Here is a 10,533-nt window from a genome sequence, read left to right as displayed (position 1 = left end):
AAGGTCCCATTGCAGCGTTTGCACAATATAATGTTATGTGGATAATTTCCCTACATATTTTATGCTATAATTTATGGATGGCAATGTAATATTCATCAGTGATTTTTAGATATTCCCGTGGTGATTTTTTATTCTTAAGTTTTGTTAAAAAACCATAAAAAAACAAATCCTTGAAAATAGCTTATACTTTTCACTATGATTTAATCAAGTCTTCGCATAAAAAATGATAGAAATGAGATGTAAATAAATATACTTACTAGAGTTACTTTCCGCCATTATTTATTTATTAGTTCGTACCAAAGAAAAGCAATAAAAGGAAGACTAGAGAATGATTTGTTTATAAACCATTATTAATTTAGCATTGAAATTATTTATGCATTTTAAGTTGAATTGGTAAACATTTATGCCTACACATCTTTTCTAATGATTTGTAGCTCCATCCAATAATTTATCATTATTTTATTTAAAATCACCCCACTATATAAAATGCCAACCCACACAATATTAAAAATAATAACCTTGCCAATAAGTGCTCAATACTAACTTACTAAAAAAAAGTGAAGTATTAGAAAACCATTCCAAATTATTGCATATGAAGTATTATGTTCATAATGCTCTCAATTGATCATCATACACTACCCAATTACTGGTAGATTAATTACCTCCAAAGTTCCCCAACCTTCAAATAATCTATGAAAATCAATTAATAGATATTTTTCTTTAATTCAACCATCTGTTTCAGTTAAATATTGCAACTTACAAATTTTTCTTAAAATCTTTTTGAGAGAAAAGCATTCAATTGTTTATCCTTGCTTAAAATGCAGGATAAGGATAACGACAGACGTTTGTTTCAGATTGATATTTTCTCATAGGTATTTGGGATTTGATTTGAGTTCCAGTTGTCCTCTCCTCCAGTGTTTTCGCTACCTCTAAAGTCTAGTTAAATATCATAGCGCCTCAAAAGAACGGTATTCACATTCTATAGTTTCTGTCAATTACCAAGTTCTGGATTATCCGTTTTGAATTTGACTTTGCAGGCTGGTCAGTTCACACAGCAGTAAGGCTGGTTAGGGACCAGTTCACAAGGGATGGAGAGACAATGGGAAAATTATTGAAAAGGAAGGCAGACGAAGGCTGCAAAGTGCTTCTCTTGATTTCATCCTCCTTCGGAAGCATTCGAGATGCAGAAGGTGTCATGCACGCACGTGATAAAGAAACCTTCAGTTACTTCAAATCCACCAAAGTCAATTGTGTGCTGTGCCCCAGAGGTCAAAAGAATATGTATGCGCACCACAAAAAGACTATATCACTAGACGCCGAGAACGCGCCCTCCAGTCACTGCAGAAGAAGAATTATTTCATTTCTCGGTGGGCTCGATCCCTGTCATGGCCGTTACGATGACCAAAACCATCGCCTTTTCCGCACGCTGAGCACAGTCCACAAACATGATTTTTACAATGGATGTTTCAAGGGAGCGGCGTTGGATTATGGGGGACCTAGATTGCCATGGCATGATATCCACGCCAAGATAGAAGGCCCTGCAGCATGGGATGTTCTCGTCAACTTCGAACAGAGGTGGAGGGGACAAGGCAAAGGACAAGGCAAAGAGAGACACCAGATATTCATAGGATTGGTGACTTAAATCCAATGGCATTCTCAAAGTGTAAATGTGCTAGAAAACTTGCACAAATGAATCTAGCGAGTAAAGGTTGAACACACAGCTTTGCAGAGCAAAAACAATAAAAAGAAAATTGAGAAAACAAAAAGAATTATTGATATACAGAAAATAGGTTACAATGTTCATGATATAGCATCACTGGGTGAAGACCCTAAGGTAATGCGCCATAGTGGTGATCAATGAGAGGATTCAACACCTACAGCAAGTTCCGGAGAGAACTAGCCAGTTGCGGAGTGAAAGGAGGAGAAAATCATAGAGTAAATCATGCAGAAACGATCTTGCATGTAGTCCCATGCATGCATAGACAGTCAAAGGCGCCAATCTAGTGAAGATTCCAATGTTGAAATCTTGCATGTTAGTGAATGTTCTAAGTGTCTGCATGTGCTAGTAATAAAGGTCTTAGGTGTGTAGTACCTCCAACACCCCCCCTGAACACCACTATGGGGAAAAATAGAAAATGGGCCCTGGCAACTAAGGCCAAAGGTCACCCAAAATACAGTGCAACTTGTACTAAAATTGAGGAAAGAGAGAAAACCTCGTGAGAAAAACCCCCCTCAAAATACAATGTAATAAAAAAAAAGACGAAGAAAAGACAGTTGCTAAGCAACTGTGTCCTTCACTCCAAAATGATCGCGCAGAAAGTGAAACTTCTGCTCAGTGAATGTCTTAGTGAAGATGTTTGCAGTCTGTTTTGCTGAAGGATAGAACTGCAAATCAATGACCCGATCATCTACTAAGTCTCTGATGTAGTGCATATGGATCTCTATGTGCTTCGTCTGCTGCCGCTGTACTGGATCCCTACAAAATTTGAGAGTGCTCTGGTTGTCACACCAGATGACAGTGCGCTGGTGGAACTAGATGCCCAACTTAGTGAGGAAGTGTTGTAGCCATAGAGCCTGAATGGTGATGTTGACTACTCCTCTATACTCGGCCTCAGCTAAAGAGAGAGCAATAGTAGCCTGCTTCTTGCTCGACCAACAGATAGGGCCAGACCCTAGACTGAGTGAATATCCGGAGGTGGACTTGCAATCAATGTTGTCGCCCGCCCAATCAGAATCTGTGAAGCCAAGGAGATTCAATGCAGTGCATGCTGCATAGTGAATCCCGAAGGTGATGGTGCCCTGCACATATCAGAGTATGCGCTTGGCAGCTTTCCAGTGTAGCTCAAGCTGCTCCTGCATGTATCTGGAAACTTCCCCTACTGCATATGAGAGATCTGGTCTGGAGTGGGTGAAGTACAATAAGCTCCCCACTAGCTGTCGGTGGAGAGTACTCTCAACTAATGGAGTGTCACCTCCATCCTCAAGGTGGAACCCAGACAGAAAAGTAATCGGTGTTGGCTTGCAGTCAGTCATGTGAAATCTCTTGAGGAGATCCTATGCATACTTAGCTTGAGAGATTTTGATGCCTATGGTATCCTGGCTTATCTCAAGACCAAGAAAAAAGTGTAATGGACCCATGTCCGTCATCAAGTACCTATCATGCAAGGTCCTCTTGACTGCAGCAATGGTTGAAGCCAAGCTGCCAGTGATCAGGAGATCATCCACATACAAAACTAAGATAAGAAAATAGTCATGTGTCATGAGCATGTAAACATTCAGATTAGACTTACATCTTTCGAAATTTTGTGATAAGAGAAAAGAATCCATCTTCACATACCAAGCTCTCGAGGCCTGCTTAAGGCCGTAGAGGGACTTCTTTAGTCTGCAGACCAAAGATGAATCCTGAATGAAACCATGTGGCTGCTCCATGTAGATCTCCTCAGATAGGTCTCCGTGAAGAAAGGCATTCTTCACATCCATCTGATGTACTTCCCACCCCTGGGCAGCTGCAATGGCAAGTGCAAGGCGTATGGAATCCATTTTTTCTACTGGAACAAAGGTCTCATCATAATCAATGCCATGCACTTGCTGGAAACCTTTGGCTACTAGCCTGGTTTTCTATCTGGTGATTTGCCCATCTGCAGCACTCTTGGTCCTGTATACCCATTTGCATCGGACAAGTTTCCCTTCTTAAAGGAAGGGAGACCAGATCCCAGGTCTAGTTCTCGAGGAGGGAGTTGTACTCCTCCTCCATGGCGGACTCCCAAGAGGGATGCCCAGCGGCCTCAGCATAAGATTGCGGATCAAGAGACTGAACCAAATGACAATTCCAGGATGGTGTTGGTTTAGTGGCAGTGAGGGCAAGAGAAGGCTCAATAAACTCTGAGCTAATCCTCCGCAGATCAGAATTATCCCCCACAAGACTATTTCAAGCAGCTGGGTGGTTTTGTGCATATATCTCACTTAAGCTTCTTGTTCTCTGATTTATGACAGGGGAAGTTGATTCACTGCTGGAAGCCCGATCTGGGCTTGGATGTGGATCATCATATGCATGCACTGGATTTGTATCTGAAGACTCTGTCTCTACATCTACATGCTCTACCTCGGCATCTGCATGCTCTGTATCTGCATCTGAGTGTACTGAGTCATCATCTTGGTCATGAGGTAGATAAAAGGTGTCTGCATGCGGCAATTGAGGTGCATGCGAGAGACTTTCCTCAAATTGGACACTTCGCTCAATGATGAGCTTGTCCGTAGAGGAAATCAAGAGTCAGTATCCCTTCACAACATCAGGGCATCCAACAAAGATGCACTCAATTCTCTATGGATCAAGAGCTTTCCTATTTTCAGAGGGGATCCTGGCCCATGCTCGGGTGCCGAAAACACGGAAATGGGTGACCTCCAGTTTAGTGCCGCTCCAAGCCTCAATGGGGGTCTGATCCTTGACAAATCTATGAGGAGATATGTTCTGGATGTAGTTAGCACAATTAAGTGCTTCAACCCATATCTTATGAGGTAGTGACTTAGCATGCAGCATGCAGGAAGCCATCTCTTTGAGAGATCGGTTCTTTCTCTCAGCAACTTCGTTTTGTTGCGGAGTGTATGGAACTGTGTGTTGCAATTGTATGCTAGACTCAAGGCAAAGGTTCTGAAGTGTTGTGTTAACATATTACCCCCATTGTTTGTACGAAGGGCTTTGATCTTTCTCTTTGACTATGTCTCAACTAGTGCTTTGAAATCTTCAAAGTGCACAAAAACTTCAGATTTGGCCCTGAGAAGATACACCCAAGTATACCATGAGAAATCATCAATAAATGTAACCACATACCTTGCTTTGTTGATGGAAGGATGAGGAAAATACCCCATGAGATCACTATGGATCAGATCTAGAGGAGAGGATGCTCTGTGAGTCTTACCGGTGTCAAACTTTTCTCTAGGATGTTTGCCAAGGACACACCCTTCACAAACTCCTTTGGAGAAACTAATATTTGGAAAGCCTTCCACCATCTCATGCTTGCTTAGCTGTTGCATATACCTGTAATTTAAGTGACCAAACCTCTCATGCCAAAGCCTACTACTATCATTAGCATGTGTAAGCAATAAGGAGGATTCAAATTCAATAAATTCAAAAAATGTATACAGTCTAGCTACATTGTTTACCTCACCGGTTGCAATTTTGGAATTGTTATGTAGGTCATATATGTTCATTACATCTGGAGTGAATTCCACTCTCTTTCCGGTGCAAGAATGAGTGATCTGATACACTGAAAGCGGGTTTACCGAAAGTTTTGGAACATGAAGCACATCTTCAAAGTTTCTGTGCAAAAGTTCCACTCTACCTTTTCTGGTGACCTCAATAGGTGAGTCATCTCCCATGAGGATGGGAGGTCCTTTGCATGCATCCAAAGAGGAATAGACTTCTTTTGCAACAGCGATATGATGTGATGCACTAGAATCTATAATCCATGCATCAGGGGAAGAGTTAATTGCAACTAAAGCATGAAAATTGTTACCTTTCCCATGTGGCGGATCCTTAGTTTTCTTCTTGGCGCCCTAAGGGATGTGGTCCCCAAGGTTGTGCTTCTGAAGGATTTCTGCCATTTGGTCAATTTGTTTCTTCATGCAAGAGGATTCCAAATGGAATCCTCAGTGACAGTAGGTGCATTTGTCTCCTTTCTTCCCTTTCTCATTTCTGGAGCCAAAGGAGTCATTGAAGGGCTTGGTGTACCCTTCCTTCTTTGGATGGGAATGTGCTTTTCCCTTGTCTTTTTGCTGCTGATTTTTTTTATTTGAATCAGATCTGTGATTTTTATTGTGGCTGCCATCATGCACAGCAAGTGCATGCACTTTTGGAGGTTTGATTTTCCCCATGCCAATGAGTTTATCTTGTTCAAAAGTGAAGGACTCCATGTACTCTTTGAGAGAAGGCATAGTGTAGGATTTACATGTTGCGAGCTTTACTGAATGAAATGTAGACACAAAGACGGAGTATTCTAGTCCGAGCTTTGACATAATGGAGAGAACTTGGCGACTCTCCTCCTTGGATTTGTCAATTCCACAGTGCTTGAGTTGCAACAATAGATCATTATATTTGGTGAAGAAATCTTGAATTCTATCATAGTTCTGTGGATCCAATGAGAGCAACTCCACTTCGAGCAGATGCCCTTTCATCTCATCCTGTTTCCCGTAGAGTTCTTCAACCTTTTCCCAAATCTCATTGGGAATACTACAGGCAAATAAATGAAACTACAACTCTGGGGAGATGCACATGCATATGGATCCATGGGCCTCATCCATGCAGTTGAGGTACTTGGATTTCTCTATGGCTGAAGTGGGTTCCACTTCTACAGCCATGGTAATCTTGTACAACCCTTTCTGACAAAGGTATCGAGTCATTTGGTCCTTCCATTCGTGATAGTTGTACAGTGTTAAGATTGATGCTTTGGAAAACTCCATTTTTCTGTCGATCTTCAATCTCTAAGCTATAAAACCTGCAAAATAAAGTATTGGTGCACCTTTTATCTAGAAACCTGTGGGCTATGATACCATGTAAATGTGTTAGAAAACCTGCACAAATGAATCTAGCTAGTAAAGGTTGAACACACAGCTTTGCAGAGAAAAAACACTAAAAAGAAATCAAAAGAATAAAAAGAATTATTGATATACAGAAAATAGGTTACAATGCTCATGATATAGCATCACTGGGTGAAGATCCCAAGGTAATGCGCCATAGTGGTGATCAATGAAAGGACTCGACACCTACAGCAAGTTCCAGAGATAACTAGCCAATTGTGGAGTGAAAGGAGGAGCAAATCAGGGAGTAAATCATGCAAAAAGGATCTTGCATGTAGTCCCATGCATGCATGGACAGTCAAAGGCGCCAATCTGGTGAAGATTCCAATGTTGAAGCCTTTCATGTCAGTGAATGCTCTAAGTGTTTGCATGTGCTAGTAATGAAGGTCTTAGGTGTAGTAACTCCAACACAAAGAGGATGTCCATTCAGAGACTTGGAATGGTCAAATTTTTCGTTCCATAGATGGGAAGGCTGCTTGTGGATTTCCGAAGAGACCAAAAGTTTCCAAGGCGGGGTTAATTACAAGAAAATACAAATACATGTGTGAAATAAGCATACAGGATGCCTATATCAATGCCACTCGACGTGCAAAGAACTTCATTTATATTGAAAACCAGTATTTCTTGGGCAGTTGTGCTCTCTGGGACTCAATGCAGCATGTTGGCTACAATCATCTTGTACCAATCAAATTGGCTCTCAATATTGCCAAAAAATTGAAGTCGGTGAGTGCTTTGTTGCATATATTGTTATTCCCATTTGGCCGGCCGGCTTGCCTGATAGCTTAGTTTCTACTCAGCCTATTTTACAGTGGCAGAGGAAGACGATGGAGATGATGTATAAAGAAGTATGTCGAGCTCTCTTTGCCAAAGGGGTATATGATGCACATCCAAAGGATTATCTCTCATTTTTTTGCTTGGGTAATAGGGAATCCAAGGTGGAGAGTGAGCATAAGCCTGTAAAAGAGCTAAAGCGGGGTAATTAAAATCTTAAACATTACAGCAAGTCGCATGTGAATTGTTGTTTTATGATCTATGTGCACTCCAAGTTAATGATTGGTAACACCTAAATCCTTCGCGCCTCATTCATTAGTATTTCTTACTTTCATTTCTTCTACTACTTCTTAGATTAGATTCGCGGGTGAAGAATGGTCACTTAAATGCCCAATATCTCAGATTGCCTTCCAAACGCGTTCCAGTTAGTCTGTGTGTTCGTAAATTTGAGACGGGATTCCTTGCTTTTATTTTTATTTTATATATATACTAGCTTAAATTTATCTAACACTGGATTTATCATGTGTCATGAAGGATTAAATTTCTTGAGGTGCAAATCTTCTTTTCGGAGTGTGGAATTTGAGGAATGGGTTGCACCTCAAGGGTCCTAAAGGGATTTGATCCCTCTTAGGGCACAATAAATCCAGTTTTAAATGGATCTAAGCTGGTTCTGTTAAGACCAACAATGTCACAGTGTTAGATTATCATTATTAAGTATATGTTTGAGATTAATTTCAAAATTCACATTATGTTTTCTTTGCTTGGGATGACCATAATGTTTTTGATATACACATCTATTTCATTTAATTTTATGTATCACAACTTGTGACAACTAATCAATTCCAATAGTGTCCTTCCGAATATATTTTGAAGAGTAGTTCTAATAATTTATTGTGTCAAGATTACTCTTGAAATAATTTTTTATTTTGTTGCAATAATTTATTCCCTTCAAGAATATTTTGATGATTTTTTATCTATAGTCTATTCAGCGAAGTCAAGAAATAATGTATTTTTGAATTTTTTTAATGAGTGGCTAGAATTATAAAAATTTTACATTATTTGTTTCTCCAAACAATTATCACATCTCCTTCAAAAATATTTTGATTTGTTTTGAATGTTTATAAATATATATTTTCCTCTTACAAATATTATGAATACATTATTATATGAAATTATCTATTAGAAATTTTGAATATATTTTGAATATTTGTAATTGTCTATTAGTAATTAGTTGGTGATGTATTAGTAATTATTTGGTGATGTATTAGGGAAACGTTCTTATCAAGGATTAATTTTCACTTTGTAGGAGGATTCATTTTGCACATCTATTTCATTTTAATTCTATATCACAACTTTTAACAACTATTTAATTCTTAATAATGTCCTTGTATGTATTACTATATATCTTGGTTTTTTTTTCTTAATAATAATACAATATCAAGATTAACATCTAATGCATCTAATGCAAGCAATCAAATAATATTAGAAAACATCAAATGAAATCAGAAATCAACATCTACACTAAAATCAATGCATCCACAGAAAGCAATCAAATAGGATTAGAAATCCAAACCTACACTGAAATAAATGCATCTAGTGCAAGCAATAAAAAAATATTAGAAATCAATGCATCCAGTGCAAGCAATAAAAAGGATTAGAAATCAACATCTACACTGAAATCAATGCATCTAGAGCAAGCAATCAAATATGATTAGAAATCAACATCTACATTGAAATCAATGCATCTAGTGCAAGCAATATTCTTCCCTCTCTCTCCCCTCTATCTAATCTTAAAAAATATTTTTAATAATTTACAGTCTCAAGATTAACAACGTCTAATCAATCTAATGCGAGCAATCAAATAAGATTAAAAAACATCTACACTAAAATCAATGTTTCTAATGCAAGTGATCTATCTTGGTTTGCTGTATCTATTAATCTTATGTAACTTCTTTTATTCCTAATGAAAATCGTTTTATCTTCCTGAAAATATATATATATATATATATATAGTACAAAAAGACATTTTATTGATGATAGAAAATGCAGAAAAACATATCATACACAAGAGTGGATTGTAGTAAAGTATTGATCCAAGTGTGTTTGCCTTTGCAGTTGACGATGATTATATCATAGTGGGTTCTGCAAACATCAATCAACGCTCGATGGATGGAGGCAGAGATACAGAGATAGCAGTGGGAGCATACCAACCTCTCCACACATCTGTGGACCAATCGCCTTGGGGAAGGATTCATTCCTTCAGGATGTCTCTCTGGTATGAACACATGGGTGAATTTTTGGATGAATTCTTGCATCCGAGCAACCATGCGTGCATGACAAAAGTGAATGAAATTAGTGAGAAAACATGGGAGGAATTTATAAGAGAAGAATATTCAGATGATATCAGGGATCTTCCTGCGCATTTGTTGCCATATCCTCTACATGTCTGGGAGGACGGTTCAATCTGCGAGAGAGATGGCCACACATGCTTTCCGAATACAGAGGCATGTTGGAACTTATACACCTACATGCGGACTCTTAGTTAGAGCATGGGACTACATGCAAGATTCCTTCTACATGATTTACTCCTTGATTTGCTCCTTCTTTAACTCCGCAACTGGTTAGTTCTTCTGCATGATTTACTCCCTAATTTGCTCCTTCTTTCACTCTACAACTGGCTAGTTCTCTCCGGAACTTGTTGTAGGTGTTGAGTCTTCTCATTAATCACCACTATGGTGCATTACCTTGGGATCTTCACCCAGTAATGCTATATCATGAACATTGTAACCTATTTTCTTTGAATCATTTTTTTGTTCTTTCGATTTTCTTTTAGTGTTTTTGCTCTGCAAAGTTGTGTGTTCAACCTTTACTAGCTAGATTCATCTGTGTAGGTTTTCTAACACATTTACATGGTATCAGAGCCCACAGGTTGCTAGATAAAAGGCACACCAGTACTTTATTTTGCAGGTATTACAGCTTGGAGATCGAAGATCGATAGAAAAATGGAGTTTCCCAAAGCATCGATATTAACACCGTACAACTATCACAAATGGAAAGACCAAATGGCTCGATACCTTCATCAAAAAGGGTTGTACAGGATTACCATGGTTGTAGAAGTGGAACCCACTTCAGCCATAGATAAATCCAAGTACCTCAACCGTATGGATGAGGCCCACGGATCCATATGCA

General features: G+C 39.0%; 1 pseudogene; it reads left to right on the top strand.

Moving 5' to 3' along the window:
• The first annotated feature begins 818 nt into the window (after positions 1-818).
• Positions 819-9,890, top strand: LOC149159764 (phospholipase D alpha 1-like; annotated as a pseudogene).
• The last annotated feature ends 643 nt before the right edge of the window (positions 9,891-10,533 follow it).

Source organism: Pinus tabuliformis, chromosome 5_2 (genome assembly GCF_031772625.1).
Source record: "Pinus tabuliformis cultivar Carrire ecotype Pingquan chromosome 5_2, CPIR1, whole genome shotgun sequence".
Lineage (NCBI taxonomy): Eukaryota > Viridiplantae > Streptophyta > Pinopsida > Pinales > Pinaceae > Pinus > Pinus tabuliformis.
Note: the sequence above shows the minus strand (reverse complement) of the source record. Positions and strands in the feature narration are given on the sequence as shown.